The 24,254-nt window shown below is 37.9% G+C and overlaps 1 protein-coding gene across 1 annotated transcript in view; it reads left to right on the top strand.

The window, feature by feature from the left end:
* The first annotated feature begins 372 nt into the window (after positions 1-372).
* lingo2 (leucine rich repeat and Ig domain containing 2) overlaps positions 373-24,254 on the top strand; it is a 157,946-nt gene continuing 134,064 nt past the window's right edge. The window contains exon 1 of the mRNA XM_086157981.1: positions 373-1,044. The gene's annotated coding sequence lies outside the window, so the exon portion shown is untranslated. The remainder of the gene's footprint in view (positions 1,045-24,254) is intronic.

Genomic DNA, 24,254 nt, shown 5'->3' with positions numbered 1-24,254 from the left:
GCCTGTTGGCTCACTGTATTTTCTCATGCTGTTGCCCATCATTTATTTTATATTTTTATTGCATATTTTCTATTTCTTGGTTTGATTATAAACCAATTATTTTGCCTTTTTATTTCTCTTAGGAGTACGGAGGCAGAGCTGGTTTAAAATGGCACAGTGACAATTGTCAAAAACAAAATCTAGTGGAGTGTTTATGTACGAGGTATAAGGAGAAGAGGAGGGAGAAAAGGAGAGGCTGCAAAGGTGCAGTGAGAGGGAGGGAGGGAGGGGTGGTTGGCAAGTGAGTGTGTATGAGAAATGAGCAATAGAGAAAGGGAGAGAGAGATACATCGAGAGAGAGCGAGAAAGAGAGAGAGATCCGACGAGAGAACAAGCAGCTCGCCTCATTTCGCTGCTGCCTCAGCATCCATTCTGAGATCCTACTCCGGAGGGGAGAGGGGTTCATAGCACACATATTGGAGAAGGAAAGGCGAAAAAAATCAATTGACGAGGGAGGATATCGAGGAAAATAACATAAAATCGAGGCTTGAAAGCGTACACTATCACCTCCTCAGCCTTGGTAGATGTATCTGGAAGTTTTTTGCTTTTTTCCCCCCTCTGGGGGGGGGCACCCTCCGCTGGTTATGGGGATAAACTGCAAATGCTGAGTCTCCTCCCGGAACTGTGGAGGAGTGGTGTGAAGACCGTCTGGATTCACTTGCATCGGAGCTTGTAGTGGGCACAAGAAGAGATCCTACACTGCCTCTCTCTGACGTGCATGTTACCACTGCAAGACAACATTTTTTTATCGTGCCAAGGTGGAATATCAGAGAAGACGCAACCCAAAACAAAATCTCCTGAGCCAGGGAAGTAAGAGAAAGAAATGGATTATACAATGTATCACTGAAGGACATCCTGCTCTCTAAAACTTCTTTTCAGATTGAATTGAATATGAATTTAATTTAGGGTGACGGAGGATTTTTGCTCTTTTCGATTTTTGTGGAGCCATCACCAAGGTTTGAATGGCCTTTCTTGTGGACTATATGGTCTGGGTAGGATTTGAAGGTAAGAGAACATCACAAAAAGCTCAAAATGAAGCCGAAAAGGTCGTAACAAAATACAAAACATGCAATACTCTTGTCCGAGGTAACTCAATTTTATGGAACCTATAAAGTTTATGGCTGTCAAATGTATCTTTTCAGTACATGACAGTGTAATGGGTTCATGTATTTTTGTATTTTGATCGGTGGAATGCTATTCGCCCTAGTGTGATGGATGTAACAATCTGCATACTTGTGCATGTGTGGTTACGGAGAGTCGGCTGCCTGCAAACCAATTCATCTCTCTGCTTCCTTGATACATAATATTTACCACCAAGGGAGGTTGCTGGTAGAAGGGGAATAATTGCAGTGACTGTTTGTCCCCGTCTCAACACCAACTGGTATTTCTAAGCACTTGGAATCACCTATGCACTGTGGCTCATGATGGTGAGAGCCCCCTGCCATATGAATGCTTTTGTACCCTAATATGTCCGCTGAAACAAGACTGATGCCTGGAATTTTTCCGTATCAGATGCCCTAAATTATAGCGCACTTTTGAATTTGTATGTGTCCGTATAATCACCGTTTGGTCATTTCCTTCCATTCTTTTCGTGCCTCCTCCTCTCTCTTCTTTTCCCTTGTGCTGCCTCTCTAAATAGGAAAGTGGAGATAGAGTATTTCATCAGTGTCCCCGTTGCAAAGTTGCTTTTCTAGATGGAAATTTATAGAATTCACAGAGTCATAGCAGAATCAAGGCACACCATTTTGTACCCTATGAGGAGGAGTGAATCTGCCGTGTTTCCTGATCAATATCAGAAAGGTGCATCACAGCCTCATTTCATAAAAGGTGATTTGAAACCTGATTTTCATATGCACAGCTTGGTGGCTACTTTAATTTTTTAAAATAATTGAATAATGTATGACCTGGTTTGTCTGGACCAAACGTATTTCCTCATTGTAATTTAAGATGAAAAACACTGACCATTCAAGGCTTTTGCTTCTGTACATAAAATATTTAGTGAGCCATCTCTCCACTTCATCCACTGGGGGGAAGTGGAACATGATGGGGACTTAATGACAGCACCTATGTATCTGGCATTGACTGGATATCGCTGGCTCAAATGTCCAATGGTTCTCTCGGAGTACAAAATTACACTGGGCGATGCTTTGTAGAAATCACATTTGGTATCCACGTAGCACAGTGTTTGCCTGACCGAAATGAGATGCAAACCTTTTATCTGCTCTCTGTGTTGTGATAAATTAAACTAATGAGCATATCTAAAGATGTCAAATACACAATGCCGTGTCGGCCCTATGTGTGTGTGAGAGGATGCTGTGGTAGAGAATTTCCGAGTGTATCTAGTATATGTGTGGGTGTGTGTTTGTCCAGAGTGCTGAGCTCCATTCCTTTTGATGTTTTATTGAGTGTTAACCATGGTACTACTGACGCATTGCCTCTGATATTGAGTTGCATGGTTAAAGGAAAGCACCAAGACCAGCTTTGCGTTATCTTGTATTCCCTTTAACACAGAATTGACCATGTCCTGTATCATTTTCACCTACATTTTTAAATTTTCTATACCTCTATACTATTGTAACTTTGTGTGCTTGTGTTTTGTACATCATAAACAAGTGGGGATACACCACATCTGTGTGGGCTGAAGTAAGAAGGCTTCCTTCAGTGTACGCGTCCTATTTTTTTTACGCTCAAAATGTGTGTATATACAACGTGTAAACTCTTTTACTTTCATTTGTGAAAATGGCAAAGGAATCAAAGACAAAAAAACCTTCTATATTTAGTATTATAATGCATCTAAGGAAATACGTCGGATTCGATAGACCAATGGGGTCCCCATCCACTTTGTGATTATTCATAGTCATTGACAGCATGCTTACATGGGGCAGAAAATCAAAACGTGTGCATGCACAATACTACACTAAACCCGTACGGTGCTAATCTGAAAATGAGCCGTCGCATGTCCGCACATTTCAGTTTATTTAAACTGAAATGAAGTATAGTTTCACGGGATACACTTGCATTATAAAAAAAAAGTTAAATACAATTATTTTATGTTTCAAATTGGTGTTAAGATGCAACTTCCTTTTTGAACTAAATTATAAGGAGGCATATAACAAGGTTAAAGTAAATGCATTTACAAATGCAAAATATCACAGGTAAAGTTCTATACTAACTATATATACATAGACTTGTATATGTATATGTGTGTGTATTAGAGTTATTGCATTTATTCAAAGGTCATAAACCCTTTGCCCAGTAGTTGGATTGGTGTGTAAGATGTAATATATGTGATATATTTTTGCTCATCGACAGACTCTTACAGAGTATTGTATCACTCATCTGTACATCTGTAGCATACCAGTACCATCTGGCTGCACATAAACAACTATATTATAAATGGAGGTCTGGTCAGCTGGAGACCAAGCCGAGAACGGATGCGGTTGATCTGTTTTCAGCCTCTTTGAATCCCTGATGAGGCAAAACACAATATGCTTAAACAGCTGGGTAATTTATGAAATATGCTCTCTCATTATGGAGCTAAAATGGGGGCCCTTTTTCCTGTGTTAAGTTCGGGCGGAATAAAATGGATCCCTTTTATTTGCTCATCTTATGCACTCCTGTATAATCGGCCAAAATAACCCATTCTCCGAACTTCCGATCTACTTGGCTACCTATGTGCTATGATGCCGGTCTTGTCATGTTAAACAGATAACAAACAATAGCTTATCTTTTTGGTACGACTTTCAAAGAAGCTATATTAAGTGACAGCTGGTGGCAGTCTAGCCAATTTGGATACAGAGGTAAGATGAAATGCAATCTTTGGGCAGCTTCCATTGACTTTGACCTTGCCGCCTGTGTCACACAGACCCCTGACCTTGTAAGAGAACCTGCCAAAGGAAGGCAGTTTCTTACCACACCTTGGAAAGGCCATTTCTGTTTCCGTCAGCAAGAGTCATTAGCAAGGGCAGGGGTAAAGTTCCTGCTGAGAAAAGGGAGTAGCGATGGTGCACCAGGTATCAGAACGTCATGAGAGGGAAAAAAGGGCTGTTCCCCTCTTAAAACATTTTCTGGACATGGTCAGGAAAGGCCATCAGGTTTTATAGAAGACTTTTTAAGCCTAAAAAGTATATGGAAAACAGATATTGTAAATGATATTTTTATGTCCTTGTTAGCAGATTAAATCACCTTGATTAACCTGCAATACCATGTCTCCATGCCTATTAATAGAGAGAGAGAGAGCAAGGGCAATGAGGTTGTTCAGTTGTGTCTGCCTGACACAGTGATTTATTATCTGACTCAGGTTTGTGCAAGTCTGAGACAGTAATGATAGCTCAGAAATATCAACAGCCTAACTGTGCTGCACACTGTGACGTATGTTGGTACTGTCCATGGTCCTGAAGTATCACTCAAACAGTTGGTCCCTTGTTTTAATATTCAATAGTAACCACATAGTAATCACATACACATCTACCTGAAGGGAACACATTTCAAACTATTCTACACAAATCTCATCAATGCAAATCAATAATTTGCAGAGTAAAACATGCACATCCATTCCTAAAAGCAAGTGAAGATTATCAATTGTTTTTTCAAATAAGTAATTGTTGGAAACATCACATTTTATCAATCTTTGAGAAGAAGGTGTTCGGATATTAGAAATCCATTGAGTATAATAAAATTGCTCGCATTTGATTCTATTTTGTCAACAGAATGATCGGTTACATTTATCTAAAATGCACTGCATTTCTGAGCTGCTCGGTATCAAAACACACATTATAAATATCAGGCCCCTAAATAACTCTGAACAGATAAATCACACTGCAGTGCCTTATTTGCAGCAGTTGTATTAATATCAATTCAACAATTTTATTTATTTATTTTCAGCTAACAGCACCTGTGACTTACAGTTCAGAAGCTCCAGTAAAAATGCTTAAACTTCGAAAGGCTGGTCACTGACCTTTTATTTATGAATACAGGTCACTAATTTTGTCTTCCTCCAAACTAAATTCTCTACTTGAAGGATTTTTTTTTCCAACACTATTATTTTAATTAGTTGGTTAAGCTTGGAAAGTCAGCTATAATAGAATGCTCAAAAAATTAAAAATCCTGAAATGACTAGGTGCTTGCCAGATTGTTTTGTTGTTCAGTCTTGTGTCTGCGCCCTATCACCACTGTGTGTGTGTGTGTGTGTGTGTGTGTGTGTGTGTGTGTGTGTGCGCGCGTGTATATGTGTATGGACTATGGTGTTTGCATATTACAACATGATCTCTAGAGACCCTGTACAGGAAAAATCTTGAGAGGTGCAGGTATGCCCTAGAAAGGAGAGGAATCAAGGTTAGACAGCAGACCGGCCGAACACATGTATTTGAATAAGCGAGACTTAAGTGGAACAGTGAGGTTACAGCGAGTAGAGATAAAAGAAAGTGAAGGATCTTAAGTGCCAAGGGTCAACAGTCCAGAGTAAGTGAGAGTGTGAAAAAAGGGTTAGGAGATGAGTGCAACCAGGTTGGAATGGATGGATGGATAGGATCAGGAATGAGTGCATTGGAGGGACAGCACATGTTTGATGTTTTGGTGATGAAGTCAGAGGAGCCAGGCTGAGATGGTTTGGGCACGGACAGAGGAGGAATAGTGAATATACTGGTAGAAGAACACTGAGATTTGTACTATCAGGGTAGGAAGCAGGAGGCGAAGAGGAGCACCGAAGACATTCATGGATGGCGTGAAAGAAGACATGAAGTTTGTTTGTGTGAAAGAAGGAGATACAAAGAGTAGGGTTAGATGAAGGTAGATTTTTTTTTTTTTTGCTATGGTGAAGAAAAGAAGAAAGAATAGTATATTCATTTATACACCTCGTCTCACAGCCTCTGTATTGTGCCCGTCATCAACCCTTAGCCCTGTTTACCAAACTGCGAGGCTGCACTGTGTTTGCAGCTCAGTTGGAGACTTCAGTTACATCAGAGTCTTTTGGGAGGTAAAGGGATGTTCTAACAGCAACACATAATCCTCTGCCTGCTGGGGTCCCATTCTTGGTCACCTTTGGTATATAAAAAGATCTCTGATGATTCAATTGCTTGTCTGAATCAAATATGGACTACTGTGCATGTGCATATGTCTGGATAGAACACCTAGATATGTATAGAGCTGAACTCAGAAAACCTTTACAAATCAGTTTTATTCATTTTTTTTTCCTTCTACCCTTATTTTACATGAATGTTTTCCATGACTTAGATACCATCCTGCTTTTTTTTGTTAAATTTTCCATTTGCATTCTATTATATAATCTATCAATAGTTAATTTTATTATTTACCTCAGGTCAACAAAATCCACATTTTTGTATGGATTGATTAATTTGAGAAAAATATTAACAGTATTAAGGCATCCAGAGCACAAAATGACTCGAGATGCCACATTCACTGTCGCTGGCGCAGATTTGTGCTGCAAAGTGATCTGGTGGCTGAACCAACTGGATCATGATGCACAACTGAACAACTTACTTTCCCTCTCAATGGGAAGTTTGAGTGCAAAAATAACCAAAGACTGGACAAACAACTGACAAAGATGTTTACACACCTTACGAGAAGGGGTTTTCATTTCATCAAATTACTTCCATCTTGAGGTACCACATCAATGTAAAGCATACATTAGTCTTGGATATATTGTATATAAGGCAGTGGGCTAAAAGAGGGCAACATTAATTAGAAGTGCTGTTTGATTGAATAAATACGAAAAAATGTGGTTGTAAATAGGGTGTTGCCGATATGTTTCTCATTTTTTGATTTTGCGATCTGGACACAATATCTGATCTATAATTTAAGCTTTGTTGCTTTCTGTCATGATTTTTTTTTTTTTTTTTTTTCTTCCCCACTTGAAATGAAAAACAATAATGCATGGGTATTAATCATTTTCTATCTAAATCAAGCTTCCTTTTAATTATTCTAATTGATTGACACAAGCTCCTTGAGGTTTAGGTCAATTTATAGAATGTTCCACTCATGGGTAGCAACCAACTAAAAAGCATTGTTTCCATTTTCAGTTCTGACAAATGTATTATATACTATACATTCTATGTAATTCGGGTCAGGGAATAAAATTTCAAATGCAAGTGTACAGAACACTAACCAGAAAAAAACTACCATTAATTAGAAGCAGGACAACACCAGCAAATATGGGAAAATGAATGAAATAAAAACCAGTATATTTTAGATATGCTTCAGGCAGCATGGAATAAATGATAAACTGAATATTTTCTTTTACTTAAATTGTCAGTTAATCATTGCATAACGATGACCTCAATGAAAATATAACCTGTCCAATCAGTTTGTTTTAATATACAGCTCATCAGATTAAAATGTGTCTTTTTTCTCTATTTGTATTTGCCGATGTAGATTTGACTTCAGATATGGATATAAAAGTCACTCCTCTTCAAAGTAATCAATGACTATCAGGCCTGCATGCCTATGATGCATAGTTAGCTAGCATGTTTATCATGTAAGCACTTGGTAAAGAATGGTAACGTTTATTAAATTAGTCAATACCACATTTCAAATGAGTTGGTACGTATCACAGAATCCACCAACTTCTTTGATTTGGAATAAAGCCTCCACATTGTTAGACACAACTTTACTTTTGCGCAGCAAGGCGTTGCTACCATTGTCTACATTTGTAATTCCTTGTATGTCAGCATACTTCTTGTGAATTTCAAGTACATGAGCATTTATTGGTGAAAAATCCCCGGGCCCCTTGGGGCCGTGCTTTTGATGGAAGAGTGAATAGGAGGGAAACAAGGACACCTCAGGGGATGTCAGCTGTCCAAATCTGGGTCTGATGGTCACAGCCTGAAGCCACTTGGACAGAGGGGGCTTTTGGAGCTCTGGCTAATTGTGTGTCTGGGTGATTTGATTAGCTTCAGGGAGTTCCGGCAATAGTTGCAGACCACATACTACGGAAAAAGAAACGTATGGTACTTCAGCACTTTGCATAGCCTCTATTTTTCAATTTCCTCAGGAAATTGTGTGAGTGAGTGCAGGATAGAGGATTTTGTGTGTGTGTGTGTTTGTGCGCGCGTGCGTGCAACCAAAAATTTATATTAACATTGAAATCATGTAAAGGCTCATTCTGTAAAATAGATTTCATTTGATCAATCTTCTTGTCTATATCACTTTTTTTATTGACTTGTTTTATCATTTATTTTATTCACAGCAAAATGTCAGGTGCTCAGCTACAACGAGCAAAATACAGCGAGTTACAACATTCCAAGAATGAATGCGCAGTTCAAGTCATCTGGTGCATGTATTCTAATAATTGGATATAGTTCTTGCCTTCCTGAGTCTTAAAGGAAAAGAAAAATATGGTTCACATGTAATCACATCTTATGTCTCCTTTCCTTTGCTCCTAAAAATATTATCCACTGCCCAATGCCCTGTAGAGATTCACAGTCCTTTATAATTTGCTGAATGACAGCAATGAGATTAGATTACCGAATCCAAACAAACGGTTCATAGATGTGGTTGTGTTCATCACAAAATCTCATGCATAGTTTTGGTTATGTTGATATTTTTTCCACTTGTCTTAAGGCATATATATAAATGGCCTTTAGGCATTTTGCAAATGCTACAGCTACACACCCAGATGCACACAATTTGAATAATTTAGCTTCCCTGAACAAGATGTGATATTTTTGCATGTGCAAGAAAGATCCTATCATACATGGAAGGAATGGGAAGCCAAATGGAGAAAATGTTTGACTTTGTAGAGATAAGCACAATAAAGTGAGGAAAAAATGAATACATTAAAAACTAGTGTAGTACGAATGTACTCACAAAAGTTGTTTCTTGTGGAATTTGTGTTAACATACATCGCCTACATAGCAAACTAACATTCCACCTTAAAAGACTGTTTGAATTCCTTTCAAGGAAGTAAAAAAAAACAAAAAAAAACATCACATTAGATGGACTAGTTCAAACCTTAGACATTGTAAGATTCGATGCCTGCACCCACCGTGACATGCCGAGGGGTATAGTCTACTGTAACAATCAAAAAAGAAAACTTGACGATTAACTTTTATTAAAGATAAAAGCTCCACATTTGTGTCCACTTTGTTTTGCCCCTTGGGTTATCCATATACTTTTTGGCCCTAGTTTTCCTTCCGGTGTGACACCCATCTAATCCCATTACCGCTTGTAACTCACTACTTTCAACCAGCAGTGGAAAAAAAAAATGGGCATAAATAATGTATTCCTCTGGTGTATCCACCCCCAGATCAATGGCAATACAAAGACCATCTACAAAGACGGTTGGCTCAAGGCCATATTTGATCATTTCCACTCTGCACGATCACTGCTCCCTTTTTTGTCAGCCCACTGAGACTCAATTATTTCCAAGTGTTTGTAAGCTATTGTTGAAAGAACACGAAGTGAATATTTAAACTTGGTGAGGGGAAGAAAAATCTTTGAGACATGAAAACAGCAGATGGACGGTAATGGTAAACTGTTTAACAGTAAAAGGAGGAGGAGAGGAAAAGGAGATGGGGAGACATTATGTGAAACGGCATATAAATCCTCGATAGGATACTGGAAAAAAGTTGAAAACATGGCAGTGATATATTCTATGCTTTGTCAAATATCGTAACACAGGAAAATGATAAATTACAAAGCATTTGATAATGTGAAGACAGAAACGTAGCAAAACCAGAGACACAACTCTTATGGTAAACCAAATGATAAATTGCTTCATCCCAATGAAAAATATATAGAAATGAATTATGCAGTTTTCACAGATTGCAAGACTATTACCACAATGTATACCAATGTATAAGATCATGCATAGAAGAACCACAGCAGTAGTTAAACACTTTTAAATGAGTGTAAAATTTGCATGTTTGTATATTTGCATTTTACAGAAATGCAAACATTAAAAAAGATATATACATGAAGTTTTTAAAAATTGTGATACAGAGGGTAAAATTATATAGCAGCCCATTGATAATGAGGCTCAGAGGAAAAACAACAGAACAGTAAATGGCATAAGAAGAGTATGTACCAATGTACAATTCAAAGCATCCTGAGAACAAGTGCAAGTACATGTTTTGTCTGTTCTTAGTTTGAGGTTTATCATTTATCTGTGTATTTAATTTACCCGGATCCCTGGTTTTGTGTCATTCCTCTTAAAACCAAACATTACTGACGGTCTGTCGTCTAACAGTTTCAAAGAGCCCCCCTACATGTTTTTTTCCCCTTTCTTTTCTGCTTTTTCCTGCTGTGTAAAATTTTCACTCCTTCAGCAATATTTGGTAAATCCCATTGGCACTATGCCACTGTGGATGTGCCAAAGATAATGAGTATGAAGGGCATGCACACTCTCTCTCTCACACACACACACACACACACACACACACACAGACAAGGCATCCATTGAAATTACATGAAAAGGTCAATGCTCTGTCTGCCTCCAACAGCAAACAAAAGTCATGTTCCTGGATTGGTACTGCTATGCATAGTGTCTCATATTCTCAGACAAAAAAAATCAGTGGATGGAGAACTAAAAAAAAGTAGTCTACAGATTCATTAAAGTGAACTATATTCAGGAGTGACAATTGAATCCTTGTCTGCGCAAGGAAGTCTCACAATTAAACTCTTAGTGTAAGAGCCATTTGAGCTGATGAAAAAAGGGAGTTCCATTGCTAGATAAAGGAAAATAAATTCAATAAAATGAAAACATTTTTTTCCTTCATGTAGTTTTGATCATGTCTGATCAAATGTAGATCATTGTAGATTCAAGTGGTTGTCCAAAGTTCACTCAATCTTACAAGCTTACTTTTAAAAATAAGCTTGTAAAACAGTGATTTTAGAAAGTGCTTGAGATTAGACCCTCTTGATAAGGGTGCTGTTAAGATGATGGTCCGTAGAGGAGCAAGATACAGGAGATTATTAGTAAAAGATACAACTGGGATCAAAAGCTTGGTCTTGGAATTTGAAGACAGACTTTGTGCTGTATCATTTTGAAGACTACAACCAATGCTATTGTTATTGCTTCTATCTACTCATCCTACAAATAGCTGTTAAAGAGTTGAAAAATTCAAAGATGACATTTGAAGGGGGTGCGGTACACTATGAGATATTCTGTCACACTGTTAGCTGGGATGTTTTAAGTATGGTATATAAGTATAAATATGGTTTACATGGTGAATTATATTGTTTGCTAAAGTTCAAAATCAAAGCACATTTACTTTATATAATTCAGATATATAACAAATCTGTCCAAATGAGCATCTTCATGCATATTATGCATGCAGATGTTTATTAATGGGCTTTTTTTTAACCACAGGCAGCCTAAATAATAATTGTAATGGTTGCCACCAGTATGAGAAGGATCACAATGGGGACTGATTGATTTTGCATTTAGCCTTTGGCTTTCAATTAACTTTCATTTTATTGTTGTCCTTTTTTTAATAATGTGTATAATCTGCCATTACTCTCCAATATCCCTTACTGTGAAACAAGATTGCGTGTTATGGCACATTTGTTTTTCCTTCTTCTTCAGTATTGTCATTTCTAAGATGGTTATATGATTAGTGTACGGATTGAATGGTTACATCCAAGTATCACAACAGAATGCCTTGTCTTAAAAAAAATCTCAAAAGCTAGTCCTGGGAGCATTACAAAATGTCACTTGATTGTGTTTCTCTTGTGCAGTCAACAACCCTAGTTTATTAGTCATATCAAATCTTTCATACACCATGCTATGCTTTCCTGGGGCAGTTGTCTCTAACTCTTACTCTTGTTTTTAATGTTGTCTGCCTAAAGAAATGCCCTCCTGTGAGATTTCAGCATGAGACTTTGAGTAAGACTTCTGTTGCAAGCTGTACATGTCTAGAGATTCTGCCCATTACATTACAAGACACCTAATATATTGTGTATGCATCAAAAAAGAGCATAGTGTTCTGAGGCTCAACTTACAATTCTTCATCTAAATTTCCAGGGCCTTTATTACTTATTTTGAAGAGTATACCAGTTGAAAAAGTGAAAAAGAAAGACACTGACTCATCTTGATTGTTTATATTTTATAAAATACATATATATATATATATAGACATACAAGCACAGACAGAGATGTGAAGCCAATCATGCAAATCATTGCTATTTACTATAGAGCCTTAATGGAGTTGCCAAATAAATGCACAGCATTCTGAGAACATATGTACATAAAATGGCAAAAGATAAATTCAAGCTGAGAATGTTGTTCCATTGAGGCAAAAGTGACAACATTTGCTTTTATTTTGAGAGCACAGTGAGTGACCTTCTTCCACAGATTCTTTGTGGGTAGCTCACAGATTATCCGACCCCCGACAGTCATCCTGGGACATCATAATGTTTTTTCTGCTTTTTTAAAAAAAATATCAAACATATTCAAATATTTGCTAGACTACCAGATATGAAATCAAATAAGAGAAGGTGAACTGCGGAATGGCAAGAGCTGTATGTGACAGCTTTCAGTCTGTGTGTGTGTATATATATATATTATATATATGCACACACACGCATAAGATTGTGCTTCTTTTTAAAGTTCTTTCTTCCATCTTACAAAACATAGCTGTAAGGTATTCTCCAACTTCAGGATGATACACCCAGAAAGGATTACGAAAAACAAACATAAATGTAAAAAAAAAAAATCCTCCCTGAAACAAAATCTATTGTTAGTCTAATTAAACAAATACATTGTAACGGAACATTGGAATATCTTTCATATTCTGTTTGCAAGCACTTCCTCCACTGATTACAGAAATGGAGAGGAAGACACTGATTTGATTTGCTGATGGTAGACTGGAACTTGAAATGGAGTCGATAAAGTGGCTGTTATTTTCCTCGTTATTTTGCTAGTAACCTGAGTTACTAGTAATGTAAAAAAGAATTCCTTTTCATTTAGAGGAGGCTGAATGGGGAAATGAATTTGGTGATTGCTGATGCAGTTTCAAATGTCTCAAATGTTTCCAACGTCAATGACACAAACCAATATTAGCGACCTTATGATACCAAAACCTCGGAAGAAGGAATTTAAAATCGTAGATGATCTGTTGATTTATTGTGTTTTTTTTTATATCTGTAAGGTAATTTCTTGCTTAGTTTCCTAGTATTTACCTATTTATAAAGTACAGTTGTGATAGAAAAAGGGAAAATTCAAAATTAAATTTTGTGTACTCAATTCTTGCTTTTATTTATTTTTGATAAGCAGGTAATTGAATACATTAGGTGCAGGCTTTAAGTTGTGCCATCATGGCACTGACCGAAAGAGAAATTGAGTAGGATTTATCTTAAAGGAGTAGTTTGTCAGGAATGTTCTGGAGGTGAAGAGAATGTCAGATAGACTTATGAGTCTGAAACTGGAAATTGAAAGTGTGATGCTCAATGTTATTAGTGGCTATGCCCCGCAGGTGGGATGTGAGTTAGAGGAGAAAGAGAAGTTCTGGAATGAGTTAGATGAAGTGATGCAGAATATCCCCAGAAATGAGAGAGTGGTAAATGGTGAAGACTTCAATGGGCATGTTGGTGCAGAAAATAGAGGGGATGAAGAAGTGATGGGCAGATTTTGTAAACAGGATAGGAACACAGTGGGACAGATGGTGGTAGTATTTGCCGAAAGGATGGAAATGGCTGCAGTGAACACTAATTTCCAGAAAAGTTTCTAGAAAAGACAGGAACATAGGGTAACGTATAAGAGTGGACTTAGGAGAGTACTTGGTTTATCATCTAGAAGGAAAGTAGATAAGGAGACTTGGTGGTGGAATGAGGAAGTGCAGGAGTATACAGAGAAAGCGGTCAGCAAAGAAGAAGTGGGACACTGAGGGGACTGAAGAGAACAGACAGGAGCACAGGGAGGTACAGCGTAAGGTAAAGATAGAGGTAGCAAAGGCAAAGCAAAGTGCATATGATGACTTGTATGCTCGGTTTGACAGTAAGAAGGGAGAGTGATCTATTCAGGTTGGCGAAACAGAGAGATAGAGATGGAAAGGATGTAGAGCAGGTCCGGGTGATTGAGGATAGAAAGGGAAATGTATTGACAAATGCTAGAAGTGTAACGGGAAGATGGATAGAGTACTTTGAAGAGCTGATGAATGAGGAGAATGAAAGAGGCAAGTGTAGAAGAGGTGACTATTGTAGACCGCAAAGTAGCAGGGATTAGTAAAAGTGAAATGAGGACGGTATTGAAGAGGATGAAGAGTGGAAAGGCAGTTGGTCCAGATTATGTACCTGTGGAGGTATGGAAGTGTCTAAGGGAGGCAGTGGTAGAATTTCTGGCTCGATTATTCAACAGGATCTTAGAGAGTGAGGAGGTGCTCCTTGATATAATGTACTTCTGTTTTATCAATCAGTAAGTTATTTACATCATTATACAATCAACTCCCTGAGCCGTAATCAAACACCTCCACAAAAAAATTAAAATCACATAAAAAAAAGTGACTTATTTGATAATCACTGAGTAAAAAAAAATTAAGTCAGTAGACATTTACATCTTGAAGACTAAAGATGAACATGTGAAAGTAAGTCAATACACACAATAAAAGTACATAAACCAGAATTAAAACATACCAACACTAAAGAAAACAAATCCCAATGTCAAGACTGCAACAGAACAATATTCAGCTGAAACCCGAATCAAGTACTTGTTTTTTGTTATGTCTTTGTTATTTTATTCATTTTTTAGATCAATTTATATTTATTATTTGCTCTTGTTAAATCTAGGGAATCGTTTGCACAACTTTCCAGTTCCCATAACATTTTCAGGAGCTAAGACTTTTTTTTTTTTTTTTGTTGCCTGCATTCAGACAGCAGAAGCAACCAGGGACAATGGATTGAAGTTCCTAGAACTGTTTTTGTTCGTACTCCAAAGTGGGGATTTTTACAGTTATATAGAGATCTCCTGTGTTGTCGGTGCTTGGTAAATTGTAGAACTCATGAGCCATTACTCGAGCCATTACTCGATGCTTGTGGAGCACCATTTTTGAAAACTACTGTGATCACTGGCCTTATGTTTGGTCTTGTGACAAGATGAACAGAACCAGTGAGAAATGGTCACTATTTCCATCATGCAGAACCCAAACGCTGCAACATATTTACTCATGTTGTCTGTGTCGTCTTCCTTTTCTTTGCAGCGGTTAATTTTTTTTGTTTTGTTTTGGTGTGTAGCTTAGGTAAATGCCGCAGACAGTTGCGTCACACCCACAGGGAAAAACCGAAAGGACCTCTTGCTCATCTTTTGTCTTATCATTGATTTAAACTGATCATATATTCATATAATGTTGGTTTATCCTGCACTCAGGCTTCTGATGGTGCTGGAGTTGATCCCAGCTGTCATTTGAAGAAGAGGGAGGGTACACCATGATCTGGTCCACCGGTGTTCACAGGGCCTGATTTAGGAAATGCAGTTCAAACTTCTGGAAAATTTAGAGTCTTCAATATAACTGATGTTTTTGGATTGTGGGGAGGTAACCAGACAACATTCATGCACAGACGAGGAGATCATGTACACTCCACACAGACAGGCTCCAGTTACAATGAAGTCTGGAATCATTTTGCGGTGAAGCTGCTTGCTTCCTTCAAATGGATTAGATAAATACTTTATATTTGACTGTGATAAACACCTCCAGAGCTCAAGTTAAAGAAAAACACTCCCTCTGGTTATTTTATGAAGATTTTTTTCTCCTCTATCTTACTTTTCAATCCAACAGGATTTTATACAAAACATGCAGAGATTGTGTATTTAGATCAACTGATTGAGTGTGTAATGAAGTTGAAGGGATCTCCTTATCAAATCTTTTTGTGGCACTTGAACTCTTAATTTCTTGAATTTCTGAAGACATTTCACCTCTCATCCAAGAGGCTTCTTCATCAGGTGAATGGATCTGTTCACAAGCAATTTTTTTTTCTTGCAGACGTACAATAAATTAATTCCAGCCCTGTTTCAAACCAAAAGTAATCCAGTGTTAGATCAGTGAATACTGTGAGAGATGCTTGTTTTCAGCAAACCTCCTGTTGGGACAATGCAGTAATTTTACAACGGCCTCCGGGCCATTTTGACCTGCTGTGAAGAGTCAGCTTCACTTGCATCAGCACAATGCAGGACTGAGTTGAAGGAGTTCCCAGAATATACTCTCAGAGTTCACTAATTCACTCATCAGGCTGTAAGCAAACACACTTGGGCTGTAACTCCTATGCCTGAGAGGCATGAGTGGTTGACATACTTAGAGAACATCTACCTGCCAGGCTACGGATCACATTTCTTTTGCTCTGGGAAAAAGGATGGAGAGTGAAACACAAATTACACAATCAGATGCAATCAAAAGAGAAACCCTCTACAGCAATAGCTGAACTCTGCTGAAAACAGCCACACATTTGTCAATAAAATGGAAGATTGAGCTAAAATACAATATTCTGCACAACAGTATGTTAAAGCCATGACAAATTGATCACTACACTGATCCAAACATTTTATCAAGTTAAAACAGCATTACTTTATTCAATCTAGGTTGCCACAAGAAATAGGGAAAAGTACATAAAGTAATCATGCAAATTTCATGCTATTTTGGCTACAATTACGCATTTTCTTATTTATTGCTTGACCACAACTGTCAAAGCACAGTCTTCCATTAATGGCTGTAAGAATGCTATTAAAAAGTATATGCTATGCAACAGATATAAACAGTAGAACCAAGGGCGATAGAGAGCTCAAAGAAGAGTGGAGCCAGCCAGCTGCTTCTAAACAGTAAAACTGGGTGTTAATTAGTAAAATGAATTGCAGTTGAGGACCGCTCCACCATGACATGTTGTATCCTCAACTGAGACGACTGTCTGTCATTTCAAGAAAACGTGGGAACGGCAAGCCACAGGATATTAAAATATGGATCAAAGCCTTTATTAAGACCTGTGAATACAAGAAAAATATATTTAAGAGGGTCAGGAATCAAAGTATCAGAGGTATATTCAGAATAAACAACCCAATCTTGTCAACTCCAACCCCGAATCAATTGTGAAAATTATTGCTTCAATTGTCAGTGACATGTAATGAGATAGGGTGGCACGGTGGTGCAGTGGTTAGCGATTCGGCCTCACAGCACGAAGCTATAAACATGCAGCAGTTTAACCGGGAAAGCATTGAGAAAATTGCCCGAAATGAGTGAGTGAATGTTGTCTGTCTTTGTATGCGGCGCTGCGTTTGACTGGTGACCAGTCCAGGGTGTTCCCCGCGCCCAATGACAGCTGGGATAGGCTCCAGCATCCCCTGAAACCCTGAGTGCAGGATAAGCAGCAGAAGACGGATGGACGGATGTAATGAGATATAGTACTCTAAAGAGATGTTGACTCTGCTCATTAACATTAGCAGTGATCTTGCATGTGGCCTTGGGTTTTAGTTGTAGGTGAACACTGAATATCTAAAAGAGGTGCCTGGAGGGTACCCAAACAAGCTAATACATGTCAAGAGTGCAGGAACAACATAGCCTATCTAATTATCTGTACAACAGAGCAGCAGCTCAATAAATGCCTTCTGTTAGACTGGACAGTATGTAAATCCAGAAACGTAATGGTTCATTTAGAAAGAGCAATTATTCAACCCCAAGTCTTTGGCACTTGGATCCCTTGAAGCTTTATTGGAGAGACATCTTACAAACCAAATACGGATCGAAGAACCAGAGGATACTGCCAGTGGTATTATTTGAAATATACTAATCCTTACTACCGGTAGTCTTATTTTACATTTATTTTGATGATAGTTGCTCATTTCTTCTCTACCTAATACTTAATGGTTGAATAGTACTTACATCTGGGCTATCATTGAGCTGCAAATGGGGAAGGTAGAAATATGGGTTGAGACACAGAAAGACCTTTTGAAGAAAGAACAATATATTTTTCTTTTGTTCTTCAGTCACTCCTAACACTTATCTAACATGACTCTGAATATCTGAATATCAATGGCTCCTAGTCATCAAGCACAGTCATTTTTGTTTTGTATGCTATGTGCACGTTATCCTCTGAGCACCCCATGAGGTTATTTTTATGCTAATTGGTTTTATGGTTAACTAAGGCATGCAAAGAGTCTAAGAGGGGCCAAGGGTTTACACCATGGTTGTCAAGTTTGGACTGACCTTGGACTGATGACAGTTATGTCATCAAACTTTATATCAAAGTCACTCAAAACTGGTAGTAAATAAACGGTACAGTGAGTTATTTTTGGGATGTCAACCTTGTGGCACTTGACTAAAAAGTTTTGAGTTAAATATAATAAAAGTAAAGAATCAGATGTCTTGACAGTTTCACTCAATTATTTTCAATTTTTACAGAGACATTGTGCATAAATACACAATCTATGCAGCTGTACCAGAGTTAGCCAAAGGCTTTTTTTTCGCTCCCATCTGCAGACTTTAGCATTGAAGGTACTTTCTCACCTACTCTTAACGTCTCGCCTTTGTGACACTCATCATAGAATTCAATCTTAATGGAATTTGCAGATATTCCATGTCAATGTGGAAATGCCATTAGGAATATAAAAATCTATCAGGGATTGCCATTTAAAGTAAAGCTCATTGTGATATTGCTTGCTAGAGATTAAAGAAACAATCCGTTGTAAATTATAATTCAACACCATGATAGATACAGAAATCAACAGATGTTGATGATCTTTACTCAAAGCTGTGCAGCAGACATCCCATGCATCACTGTAATGAGGGCGGAACTGATCTCGTAGATGAGAAACGTGTTTCTGCTATGAGCTGGTACATGGAATAACCATGCCATCCTCACACATTTTGTGTTAATCAGGCCTTGATAAGGAGGTGGAATACTTCGCAGGAGAGGGGGCATGATAAAGGTGACAGAAGCTTCCTTTCTCTGACAAGGTCCTTCCATAATCTTTTGGCAGAGACCCTTTACCTTGGCTGTCGGCATAGTATTGCTCCAGGCTACTTCTCGATTCCTGCAGTTTTGCATTCCATAAATAACGAGGGGCACGCAAAGGCAGAGACAATAAGCAAGTGAAGACAATGTGGCAAGGATGCTGAAAGCCTGAATAAGAAACATACTGTCGGTTGTCCTAAAGACAAAAGGAGCCAAACAGTGATTTGTTGTTCAGAACAGAAGCAGAATGGAGATGAATAGAAGCATGACACTAGGAGAACAAAACCAGAAAACACTGCAGTGGAGAGATAAGGCTCCTTGAATAAAAGGTATGGGGATGGGGGAGGGATGTAGATACTCTTTCACACACTGGGGTGAAAAATAAGTAATTTTTTTTGCATGGTCCCACCTATTCATTTGAGGGAAAAACTGAAGATGCTGAAATGGTAGCATATGGTTCCCTTTAAGATTACAGTTAAGATTAATTATTAGAGTCACTTGGTACAGATAGATATTACTAATGATCATCAATCTGCCAAATGCACTGTCAAATCTCTTATTACATATCATATTTGAATAGTCTTTCCAGCATAATGAAGTGGGTTTAGCTAAATTAGTCCTTGGGTTTTTGGCCAATGATGTTTTCCTTATTATCATCATCTCAGATATTGACATTTTAACTAATAACTATTATTCAGGACAAAACCTACGTAGTTAGCATGTATTATTATATGAATAAATATACAGAACCTACATCTCTTCATGAAAAGTTATCTCCAATACTTATATCTCAAATACTTGTTACTGAGATAACTGATAACTAATTTATCATAGTGCATTTCTCATATTGTGCAATTTTGAGGTTAAAGCAAACATTTATAGACATTTTAATCCTTATGTCTAAGTCAGCTAATGGATTTATTCGCATTATACAGTGCAAATGTTTGTCTATCTCCTGTGGTGGTAATACTAGATGAGTCTAGTTAAAATGGAGACACTTAAGCATTCACCCATCATATTGGGTTGGTAAGAAACACAGAAAATTAAGAAGTTAAAAAAAGTATAACATGTAATTGCTCATTGCCAGACTACTAAAAAACTGGCGTGCATCTTGGCGAGAACGTCTTTGGTTAAAAAAATCCCATAAATCCGTAAGCGCAAGCTTTGGCTGCATCTATATCAGAAAACGAAACAAAAAAAAAAACAAACAAAAAAAAACTACAGCACTTGAAAAATGTTGGCTGATCTACAGTTGACATGATTTCACATCTAATATTTCCAGTGTCTTGGAAAGACCACATTTTTAAATCTGTATATCTTTGCGCATGTATGCTTGTAGATGTAGTCATGATTTCATCAGAATCAGAACCTCTTTAATTGTCAAATATACACAGAAAATTGACATGGTATGTCACCGCCTCATAGCAGGAAGTTTAAGATGAGAGTTATGAGTTAAAAAAGAAAATGATTAATCAGTTGACATCAATCAACAAATAAATACAACTTTGCTTAAGCACTGTTTTAAGCACTGTTTGGAAATGTCAAAGAGCATGTAAGATGTCATTCAAACAATCACCCCACCAAAAAAAGCATTTTGCTGTCACGCAAGGACACATTATGAAAAGGGTAATTTCAAACCATATATCATTTTATAACAAAGCTTACGTCATATTCAGCAACCACAGCTCGTTAATTGGAAATAGCAGTAAGACAATTTTGTAATACATTTGCATCTTCAGATCTTCAGTCTGTTGCAACACTGAATAGTGACGCTGCCATGAGTTAAGTGCTCACCATGTAAAGAAACAAGACACCTTTTAAGCCTCTAATTCAAATGGATTTGCTACATGTTGAAAAAGAGAATGCATTGGACTCAAATCAAATTAGATAATTGCTCAAAGCATTAATGGACTATGAAAAGAAGTGCATTGACTGGAAGGCCAAAATAGTTTTCACCCACTAAAATCTTCTATTGTAGGTAGCATCACAGGCAGTATGGTAGCAGTTTTATACTTATAAGCAGTACTTGAAACTGTTCACAGAAACTGGAAACATTTTTTTTTTTGTAAAATACCAAAATAATACAGGACCATATCATTTTTTTTTTTTTTTTTTATATTTACTATTATTTTTACAGAATCTTAGCACTACATAGTTTATAATGGAAAACATCCACCCTTCGAATAACATCAAAGGAGTTTGATAATGTGATAACCTAAAAGGTATGTACCTATTTACATACAGTCTCGCGAGGGAGACTGAACACACTCTTCTATTTTGTTGCTTGTGTATATATATAAATAACTTGCTTATTCCTCCTTTCATGATCCCTTCACCTCTTTAGTGCATGCTCTATAACTTATTAAAATCGAATTCTCGCAATAGCCATATCCTTTAGATTTAATCTGAAAGAAAAGCTCTCCAATGTTTTTTTTTTTTTTTTTTTGCTCCCTCATTTTCTTAGATGCAAAAAGCACACTCTCCACAAATTTGTGACATAATATATTTTCCTGTTGAAAGTCTAAGGATATTCTCTGAACTCTACCACCCTCAATGATTATCCAGAATAATGCGCTGGTATGATGTGCTCATTTCATCATGACCTATGTTTTTCAATTAGCATTTTTGCAGGCCATGTCAGGATGGTGTTTATGACTTGCCACCATATTTGGAATGTGTTATTTTTCTTTAAACCAAAATGGTGGCAAGTTGTCTTTATAATAGCCATTTCTGGCTGTTCTCTGGGCTTCAAGGGCCAGCATAGATCATTATACTGCCACAGGCATGATCCACCTCTGGTATGAACAGCAAATATTGCCGACAATACAAAAAATGCTTTTGGGTGGAAAAGCTCGATGAACACCGTTCTGAAAACTGTCAGGCTCTAGTCTTACTCTACAAACTACTCTCCCCCAGAGAAACCTTTTAGTTTTGCATTTCGCACAGGCATGAGGGACCCTAGTGGGGACCGGTTTGACGCGAGTGTCTACAACGTGTACTAATGCTGCACACCAAAACAAGAAAAAATAAATAAATTAACCACCGCAAAGAAAAGGAAGACGACACTAACAACATGAGTAAAGATGTCACAGCGATTGGGTTCTGCATCATGGAAATAATGACCATTTCTCGCTGGTTCTGTTCATTTTGTCACAAGTCCCAACATAAGACCAGTGACCACAATAGTTTTCAAAAATGGTGCTCCACAAGCATCGAGTAATGGGCATGGCTCATTAGTTCTACAATTTACCAAGCACCTACAACACAGGAGATCTCTATATAACTGTAAAAAGTCCCCACTTCGGAGTATGAACAAAAACAGTTCTAGGAACTTTGATCCATTGTTCCTGGTTCCCATGCTGTCTGAATGCAGGTGGAAAAAATGGCTTAGCTCCTGAAAATGTTATGGGAACTGTAAAGTTCTTACAGTGCAATTTTTTCCCTAGATTTAACAAGAGCAAATGATAAAACATAAATTGATGTAAGAAATAGCAAAACAAAAAACAATACATAACACAAAACAAGTACTTGATTCAGGTTTCAGCTGAATGTTGTAGATTTGCAGTCTTAATATTGGCATTTGTTTTCTTGAGTGATGGAATGTTTTGAATCTGGTTTCTGTACTTTGGTTGTGTGTATTGACTTACTTTCACAGGTTCATATTTAGTGTTCAAGATGTAAATGCTATCCACTATTTTTTTTTTTTTTAATTTTAATCTTAGTAGTTGTCAAATAAGTCATTCTTTTTCTTCTCTTTTCGGCTTTTCCCTTCAGGGGTCGCCACAGCAAATTAACCTTCTCCATCTAACCCTATTCTCTGCATCCTCCTCTCTCACACCAACTACCTTCATATCCTGGAATGGAATGGTGAGTCCAGTTGCTCTGGACTGTTGACCCAAATACCTGAACTCCTCCAACTTCTTGATCTCCACTCCACTCGTACTGCGACTAACCTTCATTCCTCTCCTTTCATGAGAATACATTCACCTCTCTAGGTTTTCCTCAACCACAGTTCTCGACAGTTCTCTTCTCTCACTATAGATCACAATGTCATATGCAAACATCATGGTCCATGGAGATTCCTGTCTAACCTCATCTGTCAGCCTGTCCATCACCACTGCAAACAAGAAGGGGCTCACAGCTGATCCCTGATGGTCCCGCCTCCACCTTGAGCTTCTCTGTTACCCCTTCAGCACACCTCACTACTGTCTCACTGTGAGCATACATGTCCCGCACCAGTATAACATCATTCTCTGCCACTCCAGACTTTCTCATACACTACCAGAGTTTCTGTCTTGGCACGCTGTCAAATACTTTGTCTAGCTCTAAAAAACGCAATACAGCTCCCTCTGGGCTTCTCTTTACTTCTCTATTAGCATTCTCAAAGCAAATACTGCATCTGTAGTACTCTTTCCAGGCATGAAACAATACTGCTGTTCACAAATGCTGACTTCTGCTCTCCGTCGTGTTTTCACTACTCTTTCCCATAACTTCATTGTTTGGCTCATCAACTTTATCCCTCTATAGTTGCCCGAATTCTGCAAATTTCCCTTAGTCTTTAGAATGAATGCCTTTGTCTTCATTCCTCACTCTCTAAGATCCTGTTGATTAATCAAGCCAGAAACTCTACTGCTGCCTCTCCTTGACATTTCCAAACCGCCACAAGTATATCATCAGTACCAACTGCCTTTCCACTCTTGATCCTCTTCAATGCCTTCCTCACTTCACTTTTACCAGTCTGTGCTACTTTCTGGTCTACAATAGTCACCTCTTCTGCCCTTTCTTCTCTCTCATTTTCCTAATTCATCAGCTCTTCAAATTACTCTGTCCATCTTCATATCACTCTTCTAGCATCTGTCAATACATTCCCACTCTATCCTTAATCACCCAGACCTGCTGTTCATCCTTTCCATCTCTCTCTGTTTTGCCAACTTGTGTAGATCATTCTCTCCCTCTTTACAGTCCAACCGAGTACACAAGTCACTGTATGCCCTTTGTTTTGCCTTTGCTACCTCTATCTTTACCTTATGGTGTACCTCCCTGTACTCCTGTCTGTTCTCTTCAGTCCCCTCAGTGTTCAACTTCTTTGCTGACCGCTTTCTCTGTGTATATATAATAACATTGAGCATCACACTTTCAATTTCCAGTTTCAGACTCATAAGTCTATCTGACATTCTTTTCACTTCCCGAACATTCCTAACAAACTACTCCAAGATAAATCTTACTCACTTTCTCTTCCTGTCATTACCATGATAGCACAATTTAAAGCCTAATCTTGATGTATTCAATTACCTGCTTATCAAAAATGAATAAAAGGAAGAATTTAATAC

This window comes from Fistularia commersonii, chromosome 13, assembly GCF_037954325.1.
Source record: "Fistularia commersonii isolate RoL2024-O1a breed Wild chromosome 13, RoL_Fcom_v1.0, whole genome shotgun sequence".
Classification (NCBI taxonomy): Eukaryota; Metazoa; Chordata; class Actinopteri; order Syngnathiformes; family Fistulariidae; genus Fistularia; species Fistularia commersonii.
Note: the sequence above shows the minus strand (reverse complement) of the source record. Positions and strands in the feature narration are given on the sequence as shown.